This window comes from Pecten maximus, chromosome 6, assembly GCF_902652985.1.
Source record: "Pecten maximus chromosome 6, xPecMax1.1, whole genome shotgun sequence".
Lineage (NCBI taxonomy): Eukaryota > Metazoa > Mollusca > Bivalvia > Pectinida > Pectinidae > Pecten > Pecten maximus.
Window position 1 is genome coordinate 41,917,181 of NC_047020.1, and position 14,408 is coordinate 41,931,588.

Consider the following 14,408-nt stretch of genomic DNA (forward strand, 5'->3'; position numbering starts at 1 on the left):
TACGTCGAAATAAGCAACCATAAATCGTTAATAAAATGTTTTCTACTGGAAACGATTAAATTTGTTTATGTGCATATAATCATGACGGCTTATTCTTGTTCCGCCCTGATACATGGCTTAGCCGTTCAGATCACGGCCAATAGAACATTGGTTATTTTATTATAAAATGCCAGTAAATCTTGATAAATATGTGTCCTACTTTATCCTGCTATAAATGAATTCATTTCTCTTGATATCACTTTATCATTGTGCCCCGCTCTCTACTGTGCAGCAACAAATGAATCCCAATATCAGACAATAATCGGTCCAAATATAGAAACTGAGCACGATTGAAAATCTTCAGGATTCATTTTCTCTCATTTTTCCTAATTCGTTTCAAATTGGAAGTAGCATGATAAAGTCGAGATGTAAGGGAGACAATCACGAAGAGACAAACAGCACAGCCACGACTTTTCGACATTAAAAACAGTGTTAAGGTATTGGCAAGTGGGTTATTAAAATAGGAAAGTTGTAATCATTTGACCCTGCATAATGCTCCTGAGTAGTAGGACAGTGGAAATATCGTTACATCTTGCAATCGCACCCAGTAGTCTTGCTAGCTGTTTTTGTTAGCAACGTTATCTATACAAGAGACGTCGATCAAAATAGGTCGAGATCAACCCCGCTGCGAACGGCATCATCTGTCAGTTGATATTTCCTTTTGAACCTTATGTCTATACTTCTTGATGAATGGCAATGAATATTTTGGAGAAAGAATACCATGATGGGTAAACGTCGTGAAGGAAGGCAATTTTATTCTTACAATAACGTCACAATACCTGTGACAAATTTTATGCATCACTATGTAGACTTTGCTTTTGTGAATACAATGATTTTTGACATTGCCTGATGGATTTCGATGAAATTTTGTAAAAATTCCCCCGCGGAATCATGAAATAAGGATTTTTTTATAATGACGATAGTAACTGTTTATAGTTTTTGTGGACGACACAATTTTACGCCTCGTTAAAATTTGATTTCGTTATAGTCATTTCATTCTTGAAATTCATATAGGCCGAGAGGAATTTGATGTACTCAGATACGTAATTATTTTGTACAACATACAGTCAGACCAGCACGATCTCTCGAGGAAGACGGCACGAACCAGAACGTTGACTATTTATTTATTTATTTATCTATTTGTGTTTCTGTGATTAAGATTTATAGTAAATCGATAAGGAGCTTTGGTGTCGAAATCGCTATATCATTTATATTTTATAGCTAAACCGTTGTAATAAACGAGGAAATCTGTCGTTTAAGCAGAGTACGTTATCATATCGAGTAGTCGATAGTTATCGACTTGGATCTGTTTAAGGCGTACACTTGAGAAGTTTCTGGTTAGTTTAAACAATATTTTATTCATTAATCAAAATAATCAATACATATGCAAATATTGTTTATGGGATGGGAAAACAAGCTTAGAGCTTATATTAATTCCTTTCCCATTGACATACAAAGGCAAATATAAATTTTCGAACTGGAACACCTTACATCAATATGAAATGAAATAATTATATCTATTGGTTAAAATTAAAACCAACAGACATATATACGTACATGTCAGCTAAAACGTTTACTTAGCTTAATATAATTTTGTACTGTCAAGAATATTTGATAATTTTTCTGTATTGAATAAGTATCATTTCCCCATAGCAAAGTTTTTTTCAGTTAACATTATATCTAACTGAAATAAAGTGTTTTGTCTGATAATGTTGTACTTGTCCCACGATAGTAAAAAATGGTAAGTACTTTCTACTAACCCACAAGAACATAATGGAATTTCCTCTAAATTTCTTATGTATAAATTTTGTTTAAGATTACTACATTTGAGCCTTGATCTTGTATGTAAGATTTGAAAATTTCTATTTCCAATGTTAAAATAACTGGGAATTATTAGTTTGTCCTTTTGAAAAAAGCCTTTGATTATACTGACAGACGGATTTTCTCGAATGTCAACTGGTAATACATTCCATAACTGTATTGAGGAATTTAAGAATGAGGTTTTGTATAACAGAGCTCTGCAATTAATTGAGAGTAAATTATTTGAATTTCGTGTATTATGCCTATGACTATCTAATACTTTACCTGGAATAGGATCTGAAAGATAAAATGGAGTTTTCTTGTGATACATTTTATGAAACTGTACAATTTTGTGATTTTCCCGTCTTTTAGATAATTTTTCCCAGCCCACATCTTTATACAATAGATTTCTGGTTCAGTAGACAAACTCATAAGATAAAGTATTTACCCTCGCATCGCTCCAGGTTTTCTTTTCTTTGAACACCTTGTAGCATCTATTGCCTCTTCGAGCGGAATTTCCCGGACACTTCACTGTAATTTCACCTGAAATAAGTTACAAAATAACATAGGATATCATCTCCTTTCAGACAAATATGAGGTTAGGTACAGTTGGGTCAAAATGTATTAAACAGCATCATACATCGTTTTTGTCCTCTTGAACTCGTCAGCGATTGATGTAGAGCATGGCACTTTTATTCCCCATAGTACGCCAGCATAAATTTTGATATTACTGTATCACAAAAATATTAAATATCCTCAAATACAATTACGGAATTCTGCAAGATTATACAATCATTATATTTATGCTAATTAGTTGATATCAATTAATGGCTGGTGTTGATCAGTTACTGGCAAAAAAAACTATTGTGTAATGATTTGACAAATTTCATCGCAAAGTTGACGAACGTTTTGTCTGAATGGTAGTTCTCGCTAACAGGTAACTCGGCCGTCTGTGTCAAGACACACCTGTAATAAGTCTACACGGGTTAGCAGCAAACTTACCTATGTCTGGTTAACTTACATGTCTTTTTCATATGTAATGAAAACCTTAAGAATTCAGAGGCTTGCTTTGTAAGAAACAATGTGAAAAGGCTCACAGTAGACAGTTTATATGGTGTGACATGAATACAGGTAGCCGTTCTGTATCTTGAAAATCATCAATACAATACATTTTTGATCATCTGAAGAAAAAAAAAGCCTGGTATAGATATAGATAAATGCTAATACAATGATATTATTGTAACTGTTTCACAAGAAAAAAACTACAAAATCTCTCTGAATTCTGTACATTATGATTACATGCCAAATATAAACTAGGCCATTTTATCTAATTCAAATGATTCTTTATTGAAATATATCTTTTTTAATGTTTCTGTCACTATACCTTTACAAATACAAATGTATACCAAATCAAAATATTTGTTGGAGGCCTATCATTGATTACAAACTGTTTGGTTATTTCCATGTACTGAAGAACCTGAAACAACAGATACCTACTAGTGCATGCAATAAAATTAAGAATGGCTTATCGAAAAGTTTCAAATAAAAACTCTGTTTAATTTTCGTTGAAACTATTGAACAGACCCTAATTTTCTGTACTTATTTCATCTTTAAAATGAGGATTTATTTTCACAAATAGGAAACCCCTGCGGAAATAACATGTTTACGGCATGTACGTGTTGCAAAAAACAGCCCTTTACAACATTTCAGACCTTTAGACGTTAGCTAATCTTCAGATACGTAGGACATGCATTATCAATCATAAATGTATGTTATTACTCTGTATTATAATTTACCGTGCTTCAGACAAGTGAAGTTCTTGACACCATTCACGCACATTTCATCAGCATCACAAGAATTAAGCAAGCAGGATCCAGCTGTCATTTCCTTCATCGACGAGATATAAAAATAATATATGTTTAAAACATCATAGTAATGAAAGTAGGAGAAACGTTCGAAACATGTATTTTCCGTTAACCAGCTCTTAGATTTAAAAGAGAAAATGTCAAACATCCTGACTGAAACACTATTTAAAAGAACAAATACGTTACACATAGGTTAACCGAACAAAACAAAAAATTCAGACTTATATAATTAGTGGGAGATACATTGAATACCCGTGTTGCCACTGAATATTATTAGAGGTGTCAGTGTTGTGAACATTCATATAGCTTAGACTTACATTTAGTACCCTACAAGTAACAATTTGATGTCCATGGTGCTATGTGATTTTGATTGGCCAAATATAAATTTATCACAATGACAATCTAGATGGAGAAAAGTAATCAAATATACCGATGAGGTTTGGTTTCATAAACGTCCCTCAACTTCTCACAAATGAAAAATAATAACCGCGATCGTTTGTAAGACGGAAGTTATATAATAAAATGGAGAGGCATGTTACGATAGAATTCACTCAGTATACATTTAATCATATATCCATTTGTGATAAAAGATGACACTAGAAACTCAAAATCTAGGTCTAAGAGGGACGTGGGTGGTGTTAAGCCTGTAAGTTTTGAAATCGTAAAACAATATACAACAGTCTACTTGTGATCTAAATCATAATTACTATGGATGAAACGGAATCTTATATTTTCACTGCAAAAGCTTATAGTTTCACTGCAAAATCTTATATTTTAACTGCTCATCGCCGCAGTGAAAATATAAGATATATTAATTTGATAAATTTCTATATTTCACTGACAAAAATGCAATAAAAAAGTATTGTCTCGACAATGCAATTATATTTTACTATTGAAATAAACTTTAACTTCAGCCAAATAATCATATAATTTTTTACATAAACATTTAACAGTTGGAGAATTTCCAGGTCCTACCTGTGGTATATCTGCCCTTTGAAGATACAAGTCTTTATACACAGATATCATATTCTTTTGTCTGCTTTTATCGTCCGAGATGATAAAGCATTTTCCTGATGTGGCCTTGTACGAGATCGAATGGCATATAGAAAAGGCCACACACAATTCCATACACTGGTATTTGGAGGGAAGGGTGAGTTCCAAGAAATTGTGGAAGTATAATGGATTTTTTTCATCTAACGAAACCATCAGCATGCTATCAACTGCAAAAACAATGTTGACCACCCCTACCACTACGGCGGTAACCAAAGCCATAGCTTTCCTCCGCATGTTGACTGGTGATAGGCAGCCTGGAGATACTGAAGAAATACGACACCTAATCACCAAGAATCACATACCCTGACTGATGAAGATTTAATATCTTTTGTTTTACGTGTATACCTAGGAATAAGATATGCATGATTTCCGTGGAATCGATGAGTATATGACAATGTTAAACCATCCATACCCTAAACGGACATGGTGATCGAGAGTCATATTCTAAATTCTTTGTATCTTTATCTTAATTCGGTACTGAATAATTAAGTTATCTGCTCGTAGTATCCCCATAGTTTAGATAAACGATAAACAAAACTTCGTACAGGTTCCGTTTAGATCTTACAAGGCCATAAGCATTCATGCATACATTGTCACAGAAGTACATAAAATTCCGCCCACGGTATAGAAAATATGTAACAAACACTAACACACAAAACGAAGTTAAAACAGTATCTTAGTAATGCTGGTTTGTAAGATAAAACGTCAGTATTTCACCACAACATACATTTGTAATTGTTTGCATTTCAACGACTGGGTTTATTTTATTTATTTATTGTTGGGTTTTTTTTGTTTTTTTTATGTTTTTGTCAAAAAAAAAAAAACCTTACCGGTCGGGCATACAAAACGGAATCTACAGATTTTAACGAGATGTAATTAATTGTTTATTCACTTTAAATCTAAAAGATACAAGTATAATTAGAATCTCAAATTTTTAAAGGGTGGTACTAATATAACGTATTTAATTTTAACTATCGTATAAAATATACATCAGCCTATGCCTGTTTCAAATCGATCATTATTGCTCGTTGACGGCTCTGTAATATCAGGGGAATGCGAAGGTTTGATTTTTCTTCTCCTTTTTTTTAATTGTTTCTCTGTCAGATAGGGCGTGTGTATGAGAGAGTAAGAGGGAATTAAGATAGGCATGTGTATGAGAGAGTAAGAGGGAATGAATATACCACAGCCAGGGTCTAACAATCAAGGTCTAACAGACAGGTTACATTTTATAAGTATATTTTTAAAACAGACACACGAAAAAAAGGGGGAGGATAAGATAATATGTCATAGTTGATTCTTTTTTCAAAGACTTGTGACCATTTTCCGATTTCCGTGACAGATAACGACTTATGGCAAAGACATTAACAATGCAAGGTTTTAAGAGATGCAGGTTGATAAAGGTCATGAGAAAGTTTTATGGCCAACATCAAGATTTCATTTATCCCTGTGGGGTGTGAAGTCACGCGTGTTTGATACTTGGTGACCAGTGCGTGTGCTATCGCCTCACCACCAGACCACGTGCATCCACATTATTATTTGAGATGACCAAAGAGATCCATAAATATGATGACATGTGCTATTGCTAAACTTGGTCTAATGAAAAATATAACTTATATAAGGAATAATTTTCGATATTTCACTGGTAAAATTATAATAAATACAATCTCAAACTCAAATCTAAAATTGAGAATATCCCATTCCCAAGTAAGAAAAATCTACCTTTGAAAGGATAGCTGTTGTAACAAAGCTATATAATTTCAAAAATAATTACTTATTTGTTTATTGGCTAAAAACAGTAATTAGCTAATCAGTCACGATCGGTCGGTCGGTCGGTTGGTCGGTCTTTCGGTCACAGGTATGCTGCCTTCATGGCTACTAACGATGAATTCCGTCTTGCCGACTGAAGTCAGTCTCCTGTTCTGCTTCAGCTGCAAGGTATCGAAAATCAATACGATTGCAAGGTAATTATGAGAAGGGTGATCTATGTAGTTTGCTGTTTCAGCCCATTGAGCTGTTAAATATATGTGTTATAGAAGTTAGATTGTTCCATACCCACTTAAACAGGGGAAAGAATGAATTATTAGTAATGTAATCGCGTATCTGTAGGCCGAAAGTATCTAGTTATAACGTTGTCATAGACCCTCGGGTTGATGGGACTTCTGTTTTGTCTGATGAAATGGATGCACTTGAAGAAAGCCGATAATTCAATAACATCAACACTCGCGTGCGTTGATGTTACCCTACTGCAAGATTAGATATATAAGAGGGATAACAGTGGAAGAGAAAAATAGTCATGCATTCCCGTTAGGAATGACACGAATGGATAACAAACCCCGGGGTAAGATTCTGAAGCTGCCAATCCTCGTGTTGGGAAACTTGAGAATCTTCCCGATCGGACTTGCCGAGTGTTTGGAAGGTTATCTTAATCCGAGTTTTGAGATTCGCCTGTCTCACTACCATTTTGGTGAATTATTATCTTTCTCTTACCCTGTTAATTCGTGTTGTGTGTCTGACACGGACGTTACATCAATGCAAGTCATGGTATTTTCGCTGCGACGTCATACAACATGCAAGGAGCACATTAAGCTTTTCTCAACCCTGGGATGAGATGTAGAGGATATCTAGTAGTGGCTCAATCAATGCCAAATATATTACATTTTATAGCAAAATATAACGAGGCAGCTCAATATTACCCATAATTCATTGCGGTCCCCTGCCAACGGCTCATAAATGCCATATAATATAACGGAGTTCTATTTGCAAATCTTAATTTTCCACATTGGCGTTTGTAAGCAGTGTTCTGATTGGTCTAATGAAAAATATCACTTCTATAGAATTAATAATTTTGATATTTCACTGGTAAAAATGTAATGAAAGAAAATCTCACATCGGTAAAAGTGTGGATATCCCTGTCAAGATAAGGTAAAATTTCTTTTCTCTTACCTTGGACAGGGATATCCGCAGTTTTACCTTCTATTAATCTCACACCGATAAAATTGTGAATATCCCTTTCCAGAGTAAGAGAAAATCTACCTTTGAAAGGATAGCTGTTGTAACAAAGCTATATAATTCCAATTCAAGCAAGGATCTTGTCAGAAATCCAGTTTGCTTGTTTGTTTTGTCAGAATGTATTTCTAACTGCATCAAAGCTTTGATCAAGTTAACCAAGTCGATCTATACGAAATCCATATAGAGGGTGAGTTACCGTTTTTTTGTCAGAGGTTGATATTTTTCAGGTTAATAAAACCATGCATGTACCAACCGAAATCAAAGGCTATAATAAAATAATATTATACAACGAAGAAGTGACAAATACATCATTATAATAAGTGGTAACTAACTCTGAGACTGATTATAGGCAATATCAATATCTCCATTGCAGCATATTTAAAACCAGTTTCCGAGAATGGTAATTTTCTTTGCGTGATGCCTTCATTGTGTCATGTCGTATAATATCCATGGATAGTCTGTTTTAATTGAAGAGAAGACAACCGGGGAGAGTCAACTGAGATGTTTGTTGTTCCTGACACTTTAAATTAAATGTATATGATGGTCGTTAGTCGCGCTTGACAGGTAGTCGCTTAATTCAGGTCACTAGTATAGTAAATAACGTTGGGAGGGGGAAATGCAGTCGCGTATGAGAGGGAGTCGTTTAATTCAGGTGATCGCTAAGGCAGGATTGACTGTATATAATACATTGTACCTTGGTGAATTTAGTTTCGAATTTGTAGCTTGTTAGAGTGTCTTTCTTCGTGAGGTCGACTGCCATTTTCACTGGACCTGGGCGTGGAAAGTATACACCTACAGTTGAGAGTAAGCTAACCTTTACACCTAGTGCAGTGCACTACGTTTAAATTAGTAGTGCACTAACGTTTAAAGAGGCTTGCCCACAGAGAGATCAGAAAAATTGGATAATAGAAAAAGATGTTTTACACATGACAGATTGTTGGAATTGTTGAGTTTTTCATTTTATTTTCCTTATAAAACGCTGAAAAGTGATATTAAAACCTCATTTTGAAATATTATTTATTTAATCGCAACCCGCAATAAGTCTAATTTGATGGACACATCAAAGAAACAAGCACGTGCACAGTGCCGCACAGTGATAACTTCAAAGGCAGCGGCGATTTACAAAGAAGATTTGCCGTTATATTCCATACATTTCCCTCTCAGGTTGAGTTTTAAAACGTCTTTTAAATACATATTCTGTAATTGTTTTCAAGAAATAAAGTCGGAAAGCCTCTAATTTTGTCACATAGAAACGTGTACTGAAGTTTATTTAGTGATCGGAGATGTGCCGTTTACCGGTCCGTCTGCGGGTAAGCCTCTTTAAATTAGTAGTGCATTACATTTAAACTACAGGTAAACTATATAGCTAGTAGTGCACTACATCCTAAGAGGTGATGAACAGCAAAACCCCCATACAGGTAATGGGCAGTACCCAAGGCTACCTGTGATTTTTACCTGTAGTGTATGGCTATCTAGCAGTTATATTCAAACAGAGACCTATATTAATTTAGTATATAGGTCTCTGTATTCAAAGAGCTATTAAAAAGGTTTTGAAAATTTAGTTTGATGTTATATTTCAACTTTTCCATTCTTGTTAATTATACATTGTAACTAATAATTAAGTTAGGACAGATTTACTTTATAAATCCTTTAACTAAGTTAAATTGTTCAAGCCAAGTTTCATTTATCTTTTGATACTTTATATTTTGTATCGATTAATCAGTTATATATTTCACATGTTAAATTCCAGTAATTTTGTTTTCATCACATGAAAGTACATAATAAAACATTTAAAAACAGTTATCGTTACTTGAACATTTTCAATTTGATACATTTAATTTATATTGAGTTTGATTTCAGATTAAATTAAGCAGCATATTCATAATTTCATTTTGATGTGATATTATGCTTATTAAAACCTAATTCAGCTCATAATATTTGTTGTACATTATATACGTGTATACATCCAATGCTCAGAAACCTGAACACATAAAGAAATTAATTAAACATTTATTTTAACATGTAAAGAAAGAGATTATTTGAATGTACTGGTAATTAAGTGATCATAACAGTTCTACATTTCAAAATTTTAAGTTTATAAAAGGTATATGCTACTTGTAATACACCTTCCATCTTCCTTTACTGAAATAGTTGAAATTTCTGTACATGTACCCGTGTGCATGTATCTTATTTAATACTTTGAAGATCTAACATATTGGATCTGATTCCAGGTACATGTATCAGTTACAGGTAACACAGAATGAGAAAATGGCCTGAGGGAACAATTAATGTCATTTTTGTTATGAAATATATATACTGGCAAACTTGGGGAGGGGGAGGGCAACAGTTTTAAGCTTATATAGCACACATACATGTTCATGTATCTGGAGCTGTACTTGTCATACAACACTTTAATTATACAACACTTGTATTTGAAATTTCATAATTTCTTCTATAAAGTTACCTGCTAACAAATATATTATATACACAGTCTGCTTCATATATACCTTACCTGGATTTTACCTGTGTTCTCCCACATTACCTCTGCCCTGCAGGTAGGGCGTAAGAATTGTACCTGCTGCCCCCATTGCATGATCGTAAGAGGCGACTAAATTTGGGATCTTATCTTTTCTCTTCTTTCTTAACAACTTTCTTCTTCCTAACGTCTCCCTTGACAATGCCTCACTTTTGGCCTTTAGTTGAGCGTTCGCCCCCGTGAGGAAGGCTTTGGGTTCTGTCCCCTGGCCGCGACATACCAAAGTCTTTAAAAATGGTAGTTGCTGCTCCTGCTTAGCGCTCAGCATACACGGAGTGGGACGACTGGTTCGCCCGTTGTCAGTATAATGTGACCGGGTGGGGTGTGCTGCTGGATGTCTTCGGCAGTATGCTTCAGTGAGGTAGCACTATAAATCGGCAAAAGTTGCGGCCTATCACAAGGAGACTTAACACGAACATACCACAGCCTCCAAAAACACACATACGCACTCACCACAAAAATGCATACCGCACGCACGAGAGGCAGTCCTTAAATGACCTTAGCTGTTAATAGGACGTTAAACAAAATAAACCAAACCAAATCCCACATTACCTGGATTTTACCTCTATTTTACACAAACTTCAAATTCATCTCATTTCATTACTATTTAATCATTATTTACATACCATATATAATTTTCATCAACTAGATATGTAGAAGACAGCTATAATACAACAACTTTATATATTATCAATATTTCACTGTTTGAAATGATTAAAAATGTGAAACAAAATCACATCAAGCCATTTACTACTATCCGATAACCCTTATCAACATGGCTAAGTAATAGTATCGCTGATATTTTTCTTGGCACTAATTAACTTATTACAAATCATATATACACATAGGATTGGAAAACAAGCTAAAAGCTTATACTAATTTCTTTCCTAAAATACGATTACAGTGTTAAATCATGGACATTTACACGCAATAATGAGATGGACAAATTAACTTCTCAACAAAATACTTCACTTATATTAATTACATATTTGATACTTTAAATTCTGGAAAATTTGATATAGCCTCAGTGGTGTTTGAAAACTAATCAAGATGAGGACATTTTAAAAATCTTTTACTGTTACCAATGAAATTATGCTATAAATGGGCCCCTGGGGGTAATTGGAGACTTGACAAAACTATAGCCAGGTGTTAAAACAGGCACACCTTTAGGCTGATCCTCATCTGATACGGACATATAGGTAAGGTTTTATGGAGGTCCATAAGGTGGTGTGGGGAGGTGGGGTGGCCCAGGGGCCCAGGTGGCCATGACAAGAGGCATATCCTGAGAGTACCAATTATACATACTTTTACATAACTTGTTGTATAGATATATTATATGTCTCTTACAGAACAAAAATGAGAATATACAAAACTTCCGATTCTTGATTCTTGATTATGTACTATGAAATGATTTCATGGTTGAATTAACAGATATTAGTGAAGAAACAATACATTGAATTTCAAAATATTTTTGTCTAATAAAATAATAAATATTAGAATATATGTACATATGCAGTGTATTTAAGTGGCGTTACCGTAACTTGACGTTTTGGGATGATCATTGCGGTGATGGGTGATGTTTTCATGACGGTATGTGTAGGTAAAATACATTTATATATACAAATACAGTTGTAGTTATAAAAGTTCCTGTAAAGTCGAATTGAATTTAATATAAATGAATCTTTCAACTGTACCGGTGGTCATAACATGGCACGACATGTGTTCTAGAGTTAAGTTAAAAGTTAGAATCATAACGTTTATCTTTATACTCAGATAGAGGTTGATTGACGAGGATTAATGTCCTTGCTCCGGTTATAGCCGAGCCTAGTACACTCTCTCAGATAGGGGTCAGAGTTCAGAAGCTTAACTACCAGGGAACTGTGTTCATGTGACAACCCAGGCAAGCCAGGAAAACCACACTTGGTCTCGTTTGGAGACTTTAATCCCTTTACTTAGCAGCCTTGATATATAAGGCAAAACATTCGTGACAGCGTTGGTGTGCAAACCTAATGATTTAAAAATACATTAATTTACTAATTTCATTGAAGATCTGACAAAGGGTACATATATAATATCAAAATCTGTACATTTGAAAATTAGATTTCTGTGTCTATCTGCGTTCAGAAAGCTGTGTTTCATTATATTCAATAACATTCCTAAGCATACGTAAAGTAACGTTCACCTAACGTTTGAAAGCAAACGATTTCCTTAAAAGTATTGATTCATTTCTGCATCTTACCAACTGTCATGTAGTGAGGAAAATTCCAATAGTGAATTTTGTACTCTATGCGCATATATAACTCCGGACCTGTTCTTTTGGTTAATGTTTTATAATTAATTTTAAGATTAACAGTAACAAATATGTAAATCAGACTTCACCCTGGTTTCCGGTTGTAAGTAGTCATTTATAGGAATGGCACCAAAGAGAGGATGGTGGGCTAGATCAGACACCCGAAAAAAAATTAAATGTTACTATGCCCAAATTTTAAATCATATTTAAATGAGCAATTTAAATATGTAAATGAGATAGTATCTCTAATTTTCGCTCATTCACTACATGTACGTTTATACTATATGTACGTTTAACAAAAAATGATATAATCGCTTATTTTACTTTTTTTTAATTGAGAAAGTATCAGATTATTTTTTCCACAAGTTTCATGCAATTTGTACCGAAATACACACACACATATTTGAAAAAAAAAAGTTTTTCTCGTTGTGTATAATTGTTATACTGGAATGAGTTAAATTATAATTCTATGTTGTATTGTGTTTCGGCATATTATAGTGATAACATATCTTATATAAGGTAATACATTTTAAGAGATAGGAGATCTAACAATGCTATATAGTTTGCATTCAGCACGTATCTGAATATAGCTGTTAAATTGTCTGACATATGTAAAAGAGCTTTCAGATACCCCTTTTCCTCGTGGAATCAATTGAAATCTATTTTTACCTGAAATGGTTTTACATGTACGTCTAACTGCAAAAAAAGCAAATACGTGTACTTGAGACATATTTAAAGATATAATCTGTTTAGTATAAAAAAGATAATCTGAATTGTAAAAAATAAATATTTATTGTAAAAGGGAAAATGTAGGAGAGATAAACAGAAGAAAATTAGGAGAATTTAGAAAATAATTTGCTCTATTTTGAAGGTACAATACCAAATAGACTGATTGATCAAGACAAAAGAGGTGGAGGACGCCAAACTGGAATCAAGTTAATAATCATTTAGTAGAGTAAAGTTGCAAAAAAATATTATTGAATTATTCTATTATTTCTTTAATTTAAGTTTTCTATGTTTAGGACTTGACGTTTTTGTATCAAAGCTCATTTTAAACTTATCGAAACACTTTTAAGTCTATATTAAGTTTTTAAGTCTATATTAGTATATATATCTGGCATCTTTTTATTTGACAACTAATTTTGAAATTATTTGGATTTATTTTCATTTTTCCCATATTTTGTGTAAACCGTTGGATATCAAAACTAAGTTTTGTGTGCTATTTAGAATTTGCTTCAACCTCTCATATATACATATATCTTGCAAATTTTGTATATAAAATGCATTTTGACATTGATCTTTTATGTCCTGAATGCTCTAAAATGTTAGCGTAAGCATTTTGCAATTCTGACAACCACCTGGGAGCTTTGTTACATATCAGGTGTACCATTTTGACTTGTTTCTGATGCTGATGGTTCCTGCGGGGCGAGCTGAAATTTCTTCCAAAGAAACAGGTCTTCGGATTTTTCTTTGTCCCACTTTAACCGACCGATTGATTGCGTGCCCTACCACGTAATGACTATATCAATTATTGGGTTTGACTAGAACCATCACCTAAGGACAGCATTCAACTTTGTGTATAGATAAGCTCATATAAATAACAGAGTTTTTTCTTTCTTTGTTTTGTTTGTTGTTGTTTTGTTTTATTTTTGTTTTTTCGTTTTTTGTTGTTTTCTTGTTGTTGTTGAACAAATGTGTACGCAACTGCGTATTTGCGTATAGGCAGCTACGCGTCTGAATACGACTGCATTTCAATCAGGAATATAATTTTATTAATGTGTCATTTGAAAAGATGCATCCACTTATTCAGCTTGCA